The 13,787-nt window shown below is 42.0% G+C and overlaps 1 long non-coding RNA gene across 2 annotated transcripts; it reads right to left on the reverse strand.

The window, feature by feature from the left end:
* Nucleotides 1–3,725: 3,725 nt before the first annotated feature.
* On the reverse strand, nucleotides 3,726–5,818 carry LOC123082492 (uncharacterized). 2 transcript variants are annotated; one of them, XR_006439038.1, is made up of 4 exons: nucleotides 5,322–5,818; nucleotides 5,108–5,209; nucleotides 4,798–4,947; nucleotides 3,726–3,942 (listed from the first exon to the last, which is right to left on the reverse strand). It is a non-coding gene; the product is annotated as an uncharacterized lncRNA (long non-coding RNA). The 2 variants fall into 2 exon arrangements; XR_006439037.1 differs by lacking the exon at nucleotides 5,322–5,818 and having other exon boundaries at nucleotides 5,108–5,292.
* Nucleotides 5,819–13,787: the final 7,969 nt, after the last annotated feature.

The following is a 13,787-nucleotide window of genomic DNA, read 5'->3' on the forward strand; positions in this document are numbered from 1 at the left end:
AATGTAGAATTATTCTGCAAAGCATAAAGGAGTGTTTGAAAGGAGTTTTCAAAGAAAGACCTCGGTGAAGCTGCTTACATATTGAGCATCAAGATCTATAGAGATAGATCAAAACGCTTGATAAGTTTTTTTTCAATGAGTACATAACTTGACAAGATTTTGAAGTAGTTCAAAATGGAACAGTCAAAGAAAGAGTTCTTACCTGTGTTACAAGGTGTGAAGTTGAGTAAGACTCAAAGCCCGACCACGGCAGAAGATAGAAAGAGAATGAAAGTCATTTCCTATGCCTCAGCCATATGTTCTATAAAGTACACCAGGCTGTGTACCAGATCTATTGTATACCCTACACTGTGTTAAGCAAGGGAGTACAATAGTGATCTAGGAGTAGATCAATGGACAGTGGTCAAAATTATCCTTACTGGAATAAGGATGTGTTTCTCGATTACGGAGGTGACAAAAGGTTCGTCATAAAGGGTTACGTCGATGCAAGTTTTGACACTGATCCAGATGACTCTAAGTCTCAATCTGGATACATATTGAAAGTGGGAGCAATTAGCTAGAGTAGCTCCATGCAGAGCATTATTGACATAGAAATTTGCAAAATACATGCGGATCTGAATGTGGCAGACCCTTTGACTAAACTTCTCTCACAAGCAAAACATGATCACACCGTAGTACTCTTCGGGTGTTAATCACATAGCGATGTGAACTAGATTATTCACTCTAGTAAACCCTTTGGGTGTTGGTCACATGACGATGTGAACTATTGGTGTTAAATCACATGGTGATGTGAACTAGATTATTGACTCTAGTGCAAGTGGGAGACTGAAGGAAATATGCCCTAGAGGCAATAATAAAGTTATTATTTATTTCATTATTTCATGATAAATGTTTATTATTCATGCTAGAATTGTATTAACCGGAAACATAATACATGTGTGAATACATAGACAAACCGAGTGTCACTAGTATGCCTCTACTTGACTAGCTCGTTGATCAAAGATGGTTATGTTTCCTAACCATAGACATGAGTTGTCATTTCATTAACGGGATCACATCATTAGGAGAATGATGTGATTGACTTGACCCATTCCGTTAGCTTAGCACTTGATCGTTTAGTGTGTTGTTATTGCTTTCTTCATGACTTATACATGTTCCTATGACTATGAGATTGTGCAACTCCTATTTACCGGAGGAACACTTTGTGTGCTACCAAACGTCACAACATAACTGGGTGATTATAAAGGTGCTCTATAGGTGTCTCCGAAGGTACTTGTTGGGTTGGCGTATTTCGAGATTAGGATTTGTCACTCCGATTGTCGGAGAGGTATCTCTGGGCCCACTCGGTAATGCACATCACTTAAGCCTTGCAAGCATTGCAACTAATGAGTTAGTTGCGGGATGATGTATTACGGAACGAGTAAAGAGACTTGCCAGTAACGAGATTGAAATAGGTATTGAGATACCGACGATCGAATCTCGGGCAAGTAACATACCAATGACAAAGGGAACAACGTATGTTGTTATGCGGTCTGACCGATAAAGATCTTCGTAGAATATGTGGGAGCCAATATGAGCATCCAGGTTCCGCTATTGGTTATTGACCGGAGACATGTCTCGGTCATGTCTACATAGTTCTCGAACCCGTAGGATCCGCACGCTTAACGTTTCGATGACAGTTATATTATGAGTTTATGTGTTTTGATGTACCGAAGGAGTTCGGAGTCCCGGATGAGATCGTGGACATGACGAGGAGTCTCGAAATGGTCGAGACGTAAAGATCGATATATTGGACGACTATATTCGGACATCGGAGAGGTTCCGAGTGATTCGGGTATTTTCGGGAGTACCGGGGAGTTACGAGAATTCATATTGGGCCTTAATGGGCCATACGGGAAAGGAGAGAAAGGCCTCAAAGGGTGGCCGCACCCCTCCCCATGGTCTGGTCCGAATTGGACTAGGGAGGGGGCGCCCCCTTCCTTCCTTCTCCTTTTCCCTTCCCTTTCCTTCCCTCCTACTCCTACTACTTGGAAGGGCTCCTAGTTCTACTAGGAAAGAGGGAATCCTACTCCCGGTGGGAGTAGGACTCTCCTAGGGCGCGCCATAGAAAGGGACGGCCCTCCCCCTCCTTCACTCCTTTATATACGGGGGCAGGGGGCACCCCATAGACACAACAATTGATCATTGATCTCTTAGCCGTGTGCGGTGCCCCCCTCCACCATAATCCACCTCGATAATATTGTAGCGGTGCTTAGGCGAAGCCCTGCATCAGTAGAACATCAACATCCTCACCACGCCGTCGTGCTAACAAAACTCTTCCTCAACACTCGGCTGGATCGGAGTTCGAGGGACGTCATCGAGCTGAACGTGTGCTGAACTCGGAGGTGCCGTGCGTTTGGTACTTGATCGGTCGGATCGTGAAGACGTACGACTACATCAACTGCGTTGTGCTAACGCTTCCGCTTTCGGTCTACGAGGGTACGTGGACAACACTCTCCCCTCTCGTTGCTATGCATCACCATGATCTTGCGTGTGCGTAGGAATTTTTTTTAAATTACTACGTTCCCCAACAACCGTGGCCACGGCCTCGCCCTCTCCCTCCTCCAGGTCCTCTCCCTACTCCCTTGAACCAGCTAGCTCACAGATTTTTGAAAACTAGGGCTAACCGTGGATGCACTCCATCCCGACATTCCTTGTACATGTGGCGCAAATAACCACAAACCACGAATGAAACTGGTAGCCGCTCATATGCGACTGTGAAGACTTATCTATTCTTCCCCTTGACAAGAGTGATTGCGTTTTTCAGCGGTTTGTGCACGTTGATCTTTACTTTGACTCTAGAGACATTACCCTCAAAATCGTGGTACTTAGGTTCCGCATAGAGGAATTCGCCAACCTTGGATGCAAGGGATTTGAGCAATGGGTGGTAGCGGTCTGGTAGGTCAAGAATTGGATCCAGATCTCAATTGTGTCCAAGGCTATGGCTGATGGTTTAGTGAATCCATCATACGACGCCAAAACCACCGTGTTGCCTTGGTAAGTCCAGGGCCCATCGTCCATGACTCCCTCCTAGTCGCCCAAGCAAGCAAATTGGAGCATGTACATATTATTGCTGACGGGCCAGATCTTCACCTCTTTCGCCAAGTCCCAAGCCACCCTCATGTTTCTAAAAATCAATACTGAGCACAAGTGATCTTTTTGTGCACTCGCACGATTGCCATCCACTGGATTGCTTCAGCAGGGAGCTCCTCCTCTTCCTCTACTACCACATCATCAAAGTCATCCTCCGCGATCCCCAACTTCTTCGGCATCTCCTCTACCTCAGCAGTGTTCATCACGGTGCTAGCCTCGCATGTCACTACAACAAGAACCCCCCTATTGCAACGCATGGATGCGTTGTCGTTTGTCCGCATAAACGTTGCAAAGGTCTACACCAACGGATTCATATGTGTTGTCGTTGGTGGCGTTGCAAGGGTCCACAACAACATATATAGATCCGTTGGTGATCTGGGAAATAATGTGTTGCAAAGCAACAACGTATTCATGCAACGCTTCTATGCGTTGGTGCTTGCAAAATAGAATAACCTCCATATATAATCATTTATAACACTGTTGTTCTATGCACTGGTGCTTATAAAATAGAATAACCTCCATATATAATCATTTGTAACAGTAGGTAGTTTGAATGGCAGTACAAGGTAGAACTTTAGTAAAATTCGATAGAGTAGAAATGAAAATGATATATTGATTCAATGGAACAATCTGTTACATTACAATGGAAGTATCATCAATTAGGAGTACATCACTTCCTTCGAAAAATAAAATAAAACAAAATATAAAATTTCTAAACATTCAGAGAATTGTCTTGTTTTTCCTCCAAGTACCAAGAACCATCATACGTTCTCCAAGATCCAAGTAATCATCTTGTATTGAAATTCTCACCTACAAAGAAAAATCATAATACTATTTAGGCATAAATTCTAAATGAAGTTTAAAAATAAACATAATATGTATTGTACATAAAAGGATCCACATAAAAATTACAAAGTGTGAAACAAAAGATTGTTGGGGAAGAAGAAATAATCTTATGTATGTGTAACAAATGACTTAGTAGGAGGACATGTTAAAACACTGATTATCTTTGACCAATCCAGTGTGCATGTTCACTGCGAACAGCCAGCGGCATGTATTCACTACTAACAATTATCCATAGATTATATTATATCAAGAATGATATGCATTCAGCAACCAACTAAATGGTGAGTAGGCAAGCAATAATATCGACTATACAAAATTGGATATTTCCGTTTTCTAAAGGTCTCAGCACTAACTAGTTTAGTGTCACGATTACCCACATACTGCTCATGCTTGCTATGACGTATTAGGAGAAAAGAACTCAATGCCAACAGCTCAAAGTCATTAACTAATCTACATCACAAAAAATTTCGTAGTTACCTGAGAACTACAATGTCACATTATAATTTCTCAATCAAGATTCAAGAATAAGACTCTTAGAACTAGTAGAAGAAACAACATGAAAAAGAAACACTTCTTTAGATTTGGTCTTTTCTAGGAAAAAGTAGTGGAGTTTTGTTTCTAGAGAAGGTAGGATCCAAGGTGTTTACAGGGAAAAAATAATAATTTAATGTGGCAATATTTAATTTTTCAAGACCAACCTATCAATAAGCTGAATATATATTTAAGAAAAAAGCATCAGGGGCGACCTATGTAATGGCTGAACAATATGAATAATAGCAAACCTAACTAATGGATGAGCAATTCTATGTCAGTACTTACCCAGTTATAAGAAACACTGCCCATGTGCCTTTCCTGCCAATGTAGAATATCATATGCCCAAGAGGATTTGATCTTTGGTCACAATTCAGCTCCCTAATCATGTATCATTTGTCATGCATTGAATACCTGAATATCAATACCTATATGAATCTATAAAATATAGGCATGTACAAAAGTTATGATCAGAAAAAATAGACATATACTGGCACACTTAACTAACAAAGACTCGCTGGACTAGTTAGTGTAAAAATTAAGGATATGGAATAAATAAGAATGCTGCGTCATGAGGAGGAGATAAGGAAATGGACACCTTAGTGGACTGAACCAGGGGAGGATTTATCAAGTAAGCGAATGGGTTGCCCGACTTTCTGTGATTATGTCATAAGCTATACATTTCCATCTGCCCCTGAAGCTGCACGCCAATAAAGAAAGTTAATCCCTTACACGATCAGCCAAGGCAAATTAATGATTTTAACACAATCTTATCAATCTGCGCATCTACTGTCAACAGTTCAAAACCTGACCTGTAGGACAGTTTCATACCAACATCATGGTTACTGCATTGTTTAGATACTGATAGACTGCTAGCTGACATCTTGCAAGCACAAAAATTGCAAGGGAAAAAAATCATATGATGAGATACAGGTGGAACAAATAATACTAACCATTGCATGGAAAAAGGGGCCATGGACTCAATAAGGAGCTAGATGGTTTCATGATTATTATTGTACGCATTGTACATATTATTGAGTAAATTTTGCAATGGATAGTAAAAAAGAGAATCTGATCAAGAGAAAGATTAGAGAAGAGATAACAAGTAGTTCGTTCAATTTGCAAGAATTTTAAAACATACAGATCTTCTATATTTTTTATTTGGGAATGAATATCATCTACGGTATAGGTACTAATATAAGGAGAAGCAATATCAGCAGCAATGGCAACAGCAATCATCGGCAGCAGCAATAGCAACCAGCGGCGATAGCAAACAATCAGCGTCAGCGGTAATCATCTTCTATCTACTGTATAGGAAGTTAGGAACTAAGGAGCAGCATCGGCCTAGTAATCAGCGGCAGTAGCAAACAATCCGTGTCACATGGCTGTACTTTCAATCAGCACGGACGCACCACACAGAGACATCAGACATGCACACGAGCCAACCACGCACGCAGCTGTAGACAAACGCACGCGAGACCACCAGAGCTTGAGCACGCCGGGCGCCAAAATAAATCCAAAAGGGGCACCACCGCCGCCGAAGGCTTCGGGAGCCACAAGAACCACCCGCACGCGCTGGATCCAATTGGCAGTTGAGGAACACGGCCGGAGTTCCACCCTATCCTACTCTCACCTCGGACCCGTCTCCACTGCCGGCCAGCACCGAGACAAGGGAGCATCACCCTACACACAGCTTGTTTCAGATCCATGCCCGAGCCTGCAGCAGCGACGCGGAGCAGTGGCCTCCGAAACAGAGGCGAGCGAGCTGCGTCGGCAATCCGTGTTGACTAGTACTGCAGGACGTGTGCAGTGGCGTGGAGGACGTCGCCAAGGAAGAATATAGGACGAGTGCACTGAGGGGGAGCCTGACCTATGAGCGACGTCGCGGGACAGCGCCGGATCTAGGCAGAGTTGAAGGTGGCGGCGGCCGCAATGGAAGATAGATGGGAAAGAGGGGAATCGGGGGAGAGAGATGGCGGGCGAGGTATTGATGGGGGGTGCGGGTATGGGGTGGTTTGATTTATTTTAGGGAGAGGAGGTTGGCTCTAAGCGCCGTAGGCGACGAGGAGTTTTTTTTAATCATCCTTAGGGACGAGGAGGTTAGCTTTAAGTGCGGGAGGTGGGAGGTGGGATAAACAACAGATCCTATAATATCGTTGGTACAAATGTGTTGGTATAGGAGGGTTTTTGTTGTAGTGTGTGTCCATCTTTTTCTTCACTTTCCCGCACTACACCACGACACTGCATTCACTACACCACAGCACTACATCTCGAAAAGCCAGATTGGTCGGGAATACAAGTTGTGCCAACAGACAGTCGGTCGGGAAAGACTATTGCCGACCGACATTGTCTGTTGGGGAAAGTCCAGATGGGAAAACCCTTTCCCGGCCGACTGCTTGTCGGCTATAGTGTATCTTTCCCGACCAACATTCTGATGGGCCTGCCATGGAACTTTCCCGACTGACAGTCCATTTTGGCTGCCATGGGCCTTTCCCGACCGACTATCAAATAGGGTTTTTTCCCATCCAACAAATAGTTAGCGCTGCCGTGGACATTTCCCGACCAACAGTTAGATGTGAGTTTGTTTTGCGACCAAAAATTTACAACATTTTGTTTAGGCAACCAACATTTAATGCCGACCAATTATTTGGCATTTGCCTTACCAAAATAGTGTCAGTCGGGTAGATATCTCATTATAGCACAATGTCAATCAAATTATAGTAACATACATGTCCTCCAAAAATATTAAACCAAAACCAAGAAAAATAGCAAATTAATTAGTTCTCACAAATGAAGAGGCACCGAATTAGTTTAGAAAGTGATAGCAAGCAGATGCATGTCCTACGAATCATGTTTGCTCCATTATACAGAATATCCAGTTGACCGAAACACCATATAGGTTTACACAATGATAGCTAATAGATGCATGTCCGGCGAATCATAGTCTGTTCCATTACACAGTTAACGCAAACTGTCAGCTTCATGGTTCCTGGTCATCGTGTAGGTCTTCCCTACAAAGGATCAATGCAATGAGAAAGTTTCAGCTTATATTCCTAATGAGGGAAAGCTCCTGGTTCAAAATTAGTGATCAATGTTAAACCCACATACACTTGAATATAGCAGCAACAACAAAATAGGAAAACTGATTCACCTCGTATATTTCCCTGTGCTCTCGAAAGAATAGCAAAATTTATAAAAAGCATAGCCTTGCACTATTATGGTCATGGCCGATGAAGATTTGTGTTCGCCGGGCGAGCTGCCCTAAAACCCTTCTCCCTTCGATACGATTGGGACAGGGATCATGCATGAGATTCGCACCTAGAAGCCACCCTCGTTTCTGTGTTTTTTCATGTTTATTGATTTTGTTTTTTTCTATTTTTTACTTCCTTTTATACTTTTAAATATTGTAAATAAATATATTGCAAAAAACACATAACATAAGAATTCGTAAAAAAATGTTAACCAAACATTTAAAAAGTGTTGAATGTGTATAGGGAAACTGTTTCACTTGTGTACGAAAAATGTGTACAAAAAATATGGAATGCCTGTGAAAAAGTTTATCATGTATTTAAAAAATGTTAATCAAGCATTTTAAAAGAAGCATTTGAAAAATATTACTTGTGTATAGAAGAAATGTTGAGCATTTAATCAAACAAATTGATCTTGTCTTGTATTAAAAAGGTTTAAATTGTATTTGTAAAATGTTAATCAATCATTTGAGAATGTTTAAAAGTGTGTTAGGAAAAATGTTGATTTTATATTAAAAAATGTCACTCTTGTATTTGAAACATGTTAATCAACCATTTGAAAAATGTTAAATGTGTATAAAAGAAATGTTAATCTAGTACTTGGAAATGTTTAAAACTGTGTATAGGAAAAATATTGACCATGTATTCAAAAAAGGTTAATCTTTTGTACGAAAAATGATAATTAGGCATTTAAAAAAGGTTTAAAATGTATATAGAAAAAATCATGTATTAAACGAAACTAAATTTGTATTGCGAAAATGTTAAACATGCATTCAAAAAATGTTCTTGACATATACAAAAAATAGAATGAAAACCAAAAGAAACAAGGAAAACCCAAAATAAATGAAACCAAGAGAGAAACAAAAGAAACCAAAGAAAAAAATCAAATGAAAAATAGGACTGAAGAAAAAAGGCCAATGTTTTGGGAAAAACATTGAAAATTAATAAAGAATCAAAGATAAAAAACGAAGAAAGAAACAAAAAAACAAAGGAAAAAAAAGAAGGAAAATGAAAGATAAACCGATAAAAACAATGAAATAAACAAAAAATAGCAAAAGAAAAATCGGAGAAGAAAAATAAGAAACCAAAGAAAACACAAAAGAAAATGAAAATGAATAAAGAATAAAAATGAGGAAAAGGGAATGAAAAGAGAAAACCCCAGTAAAAACAGGGAAATAGACAAAGAAAACCCATTGAAAAAGCAATGCGTCGGTGGTAGTCTTGCTGGGCTCCGCAAGCTACTCCACCAGCACCTGGTTCAGCGAAGGAATCCTCCCCTTCCCACCTGGATCTGGTGCCGAGAGAAGGGGATAGAACTGTGGTAGAAGATGGTATCCATTTGGCGGCCGTGGGTTCTTTGGGCGGCGGCGCGTCAGGAGCGAGATGAGAGGGGGCTGGGGGCACGACGAGAGGTGGTGGCCATTGTGTTCCCTGACGGCAGGGCGGCGGGAGCGAGATGAGAGGGCGACGGGGGCGGGTGGATTTGGGAAACTAGATGATGCCCCGCGCGTTGCTGCGGAACTTCATCACTACATGATTGAAACAATAAAGTGAAATAAGAGATGTGATGATATATTTTAAACAAATAGGACCGAGACATAATGATAGTAGGCAACACTATGGCAGTTTGTTATAATAAAATATATTACGTATACAGACCGATAAGATATTCTTGTGTAGCTGCAAGTAATTGCAGATTAGCCTTTTTCATGATAATTACAGAAGCCTAAGAAGGTATGCATGCTAGTAAAAAGAATGCTATGCAAATTACAGTTGTGTATCTCTCTTGTCCGTTGGCCAGTAAACTCTGGATCAGATACAGCAAGAACAAATCAGCATGTGCAACGTAATGTTGATCAATAATGACATTTACTTTCACTACAACAACTATATCATGAAGATCTTGTTATATCAGCTATGCTTGAGGGGCTGACGAAAAAGAAAGAGGTTGATATAATGATGTTTGATGGTTCTTAGACCTTGTGAAAGGTGAAACTGAACTGATGAGAGGAGCAAACACTTTTGATTTGGATGTGGACATTTAACACTATTGCTCATATGGGATAAACTTAGTGATGGCACTTGAGTTCATACTTCATAACACAAAAAGTGTTGAGTTTAAAGACAATGGTAAGCATCAGAACTAATTGTTGGTTGCAGAGAAATATATGGACATACACAAAATCAATTCATTAAAAAGGAAAATGGTGTTAATATACTGATGTAAGATAATGGTTATAAGTACAATTTCATTGAAAAATGCATTAACATTGCCAAACACCAAACCGAATGACCCTATTTGTCATCCAAAAACATACAACTTCATAATAAAAATACTGGAGTAATTTCTTAGACAATAGATTACCGTACAGGGCACCATACTCAAAATTTACCCTCTCCGGATCTTACTATCAGCGCCAAAACATATCTTGTTCTGAGTTTAGGATGAATTCCATGAATCATTTGCTAGGACAAATAGTGACATGCCCGGTCTGTAAAATTGATAGAGGAGATGGTCAATGATCAGGACGAACATCTTGTCAATCTTAGATAAAAGATTTTCTGCATAGATAAACAAATAGTTACATGCGCAGTCTGTAAAATTGATGAGACGGTCAATGATCAGGATGAACGTCTTGTCAATCTTAGATAAAAGATTTTCTGCAAATAGATAAACAAATAGTGACATGCGGGGTCTCTAAGTTTGATAGAGGAGATGGCCAACGAACATCTTGTCAATCTTAGATAAAAGATTTTGCGCATAGATAAACGTACCTCCTATCGGCCTCGAGTTTGATCAAATCCCTTCTTGACATAGATCTAAAAGAACACCCAGACTGACGCATCACAGCATGTTGTGGTACTTGCTGCATGAACCAAAAAAGACAATCATAATTAAATCTCTAATGAAAGTATATACCAAAATTTATCCCAATAAAATCAAGTGGACATATCGAAATGAATTGTTGCAGCATATATGCAGGGCTACGAAGTTAGGAGGGGGGAAAGCACCAACAAAGGGGAACGAACAAATCAAAGGCGAACAGGCGTGCGTGTGGATAAAGATGGCAGTGCGAACCTGTATGTAAGCGCAAACACAACGACGGCTCAGTTCTGCAATTGCAGGTAACTGAGGGTGAGATATTCAGTGGCGATGAATGCAGCGGTGTCGTTTCGTGTCCCGTCGTAGACCCACCAATGGGATGGACAGTGGCGTAAATAAGAGCCACAGCGGGGAGGCGGAAGGGCCAGCTGCGGCGACTGCCCGAGGGAGGAGCTCCGTTCCTAAATATAAGTCTTTGTAGGGATTTCACTAGATGGACTATATACGAAGCTAAATAAATGAATCTAAACTTAAAATACATCTATATACATCCGTATGTGGTTCATAGTGGAATATCTACAAAGACTTACATTTAGGAACGGAGGGAGTACGTGTCACTGCATGGGCTATTTTCTCTTTTCTTCGGGCTGAATCATTCAATGAAAAAAAAGGATTGGGACGTTTAAAAACCAGCTGTAGCCCACGTACCAAAGTTTGGCTAGGACAGCCCAGTGCAAAAAGTGAAGGGAAGCCAAGAAGTCTAACCGGGGGAAGACAGCGGGCGTTCCAGCGCGGGGCAGCTGTAACACCGAAAACGGATGCTCGTGAGGCAGGTTGTGGTGGGTCTCTTAGTCGGTAACTGAAAGCTTATGTGGCAGCTGCAGTAGTGGTAGGTCCTGTATGTAAGTCCCTGATAGAATGCTGATGTGGCAGGTGTGCTGAGGTGGATAGGCTGCATGTCAAGAGAAATAGATAGTGGGGATGAACTATTTAGGTATTATAGATGACAGCTGATTGACCGGGATTTGGCTTACATGACGTTTCAATCATCTGGAATTGTACTATGATTTCCGATGCCCAAATCCGGGACAGCCAAACATGTTGGTATCGGAATTTGCAAATGAATTCCGCTAATTTCGACCCAAATGATGGGTGCCAAACGACCTGTTAGAGTATTTGGAGGCGTAAATGAAAGTAGAAATCCAAAAAGGAAAAAAAACAGAAAAAACAGAAACAGAAACGAATCACTAGCGTCCGACAGAATGCGCCGGCCCATACGCTTGCTTGAAAGCGAGCCGTTCAGCGAGGCGGAAGTTCGTGTGGCTTAATGCGAGACATAGTTGACTCCGAGGTACATGAGAGAACCAACTATTTGAGAGTATTTTAGTTGCTCGACCCCTTGTCCTCTGTTCTTATGAAGCTTTAGACTTGGGTCATAGGGAGTTGGAGATGTTCTAGAGTCCTCAAAACCAAACCGACTCAGGATTTTCTCCACATAATGAGACTGATTTAATGTAATCTCACTCTCATTCATTTGCAGCTTTATATTTAAAATAACATCTGCCTCTTCCAAATCTTTCATATCAAAGTTTTGAGACAGAAAGGATTTAACATCATTTATAACATCCATATTGGTCCCAAAAATTAATATGTCATCAACGTATAAGCATAAGATTACACCCTTACCCCCACCATATTTATAATACACACATTTGTCTCCTTCATTCACCACAAAGCCTGCCAAAGTGAGAGTTTTGTCAAATTTTTCATGCCACTGCTTCGGCGCCTGCTTGAGGCCATAGAGTGATTTCTTCAATCTACACACCATGTTCTCTTGCCCAGTTGGAGACATATCATACGCGCGAATCTGACGTGTTGGAGCCATGGATGTGGCATGCAGCGGAGGATCTTGTGGCTAGACCCGAGGTCAGGAATATATGGATCGGCAACCGCATGCGCCCGTTCGCACCAAGCCATCCACAGATCGCCCGCGGGGATGTATCCTGTGCACCCACACTAATGGTGCTACCGGTGCATCGGATGCTATAGAATATTTTAAAAAAAATATTAGCACATTAACGCACATCAATGTGTGATGTCACAAAATTTTGTATGAAAGTTTAAAACATTTTAAGATACAAAAATGACAATTTTGACATCAGTGTGATAATGGGCCAAATCTAAAGCCCGAGTTATGTTATGTACTATTCAGTGTTGAATTTGTCATTTTTGTTTTTTGAGTTATGTTTCAAATTTTGACTTGAAATTTTGTGACAACCTATATTGATGTTGTGTGAATGTGCTATTTTTTTCAGAATCCTTTGATCATTTTAAAAGTGGTATATGAGTTTGGTGCATCGGTAGCACCACAAGCTCCGGTGCACCAGATATTTTCCCGATCGCCAGCTGCTCCTTGCGGCTAGTGAAGGCAGGTGGCGAGTGCGGCATCTGGCTGGAATCGCGTGCGTCGGGCTCTCTACTAGGAGGTGGACCATGGCTGCAAGGTGTTGCACTTCTACGTTGGCGGTTCGAGCATATCTGCAAACATCGAGGACGCCTGAGAGGAACGATATGCCCGAAAGAGCGAGACATATGCCGCTCCGATCCCAGGAGGCAAGCAGACATAGGTTGCCCGACACTACTTTTGTATGTGAAGGTTGCTCCTGCTGCTTTCACCGTCGACCGAATGACCAGTCCCAAAAGGATGCACCACCAAAATCTCCAAGCTCACCAAAAATGTTGCCCGCTCTAGATCCACCACACCACCACAGACCAAGTGCTCCCCACACCGAACTTGACTCCAAGGCAATGCTTCCAACAAAGTAATGACACCACCGACGCCACCCTTACACACAGTTTTCGCCGGAGACAAGAAGATGGAGCAGGGAGAGGTGTCGGATCCCCTCGATGGCGCCTCCAACAAGGAAAATCCCACCCGAAGGCATCATTCGCCATCAGCCCAAACCGAGTTGAGCATGACTTTCGTCAGGGAACCGAGCACCTATGCCGGGACGACGTCGCCGACACACCGCCACCAGACCAAAGCAGCAAATGTCACTTGCTGCCCCGCACAAAGCTAGCTGGAGCACCACCGGCGGTGCAAGCCCAAAGCATCCCGGAGGCACTGCCCGGACCACGCCACCCCAGACCACCATCCCGACAGGAAGCCACCACACAATCTGCTTGCAGACAGTCACTAGCCGAGC

The sequence above is a fragment of the Triticum aestivum genome, chromosome 4A, assembly GCF_018294505.1.
Source record: "Triticum aestivum cultivar Chinese Spring chromosome 4A, IWGSC CS RefSeq v2.1, whole genome shotgun sequence".
Lineage (NCBI taxonomy): Eukaryota > Viridiplantae > Streptophyta > Magnoliopsida > Poales > Poaceae > Triticum > Triticum aestivum.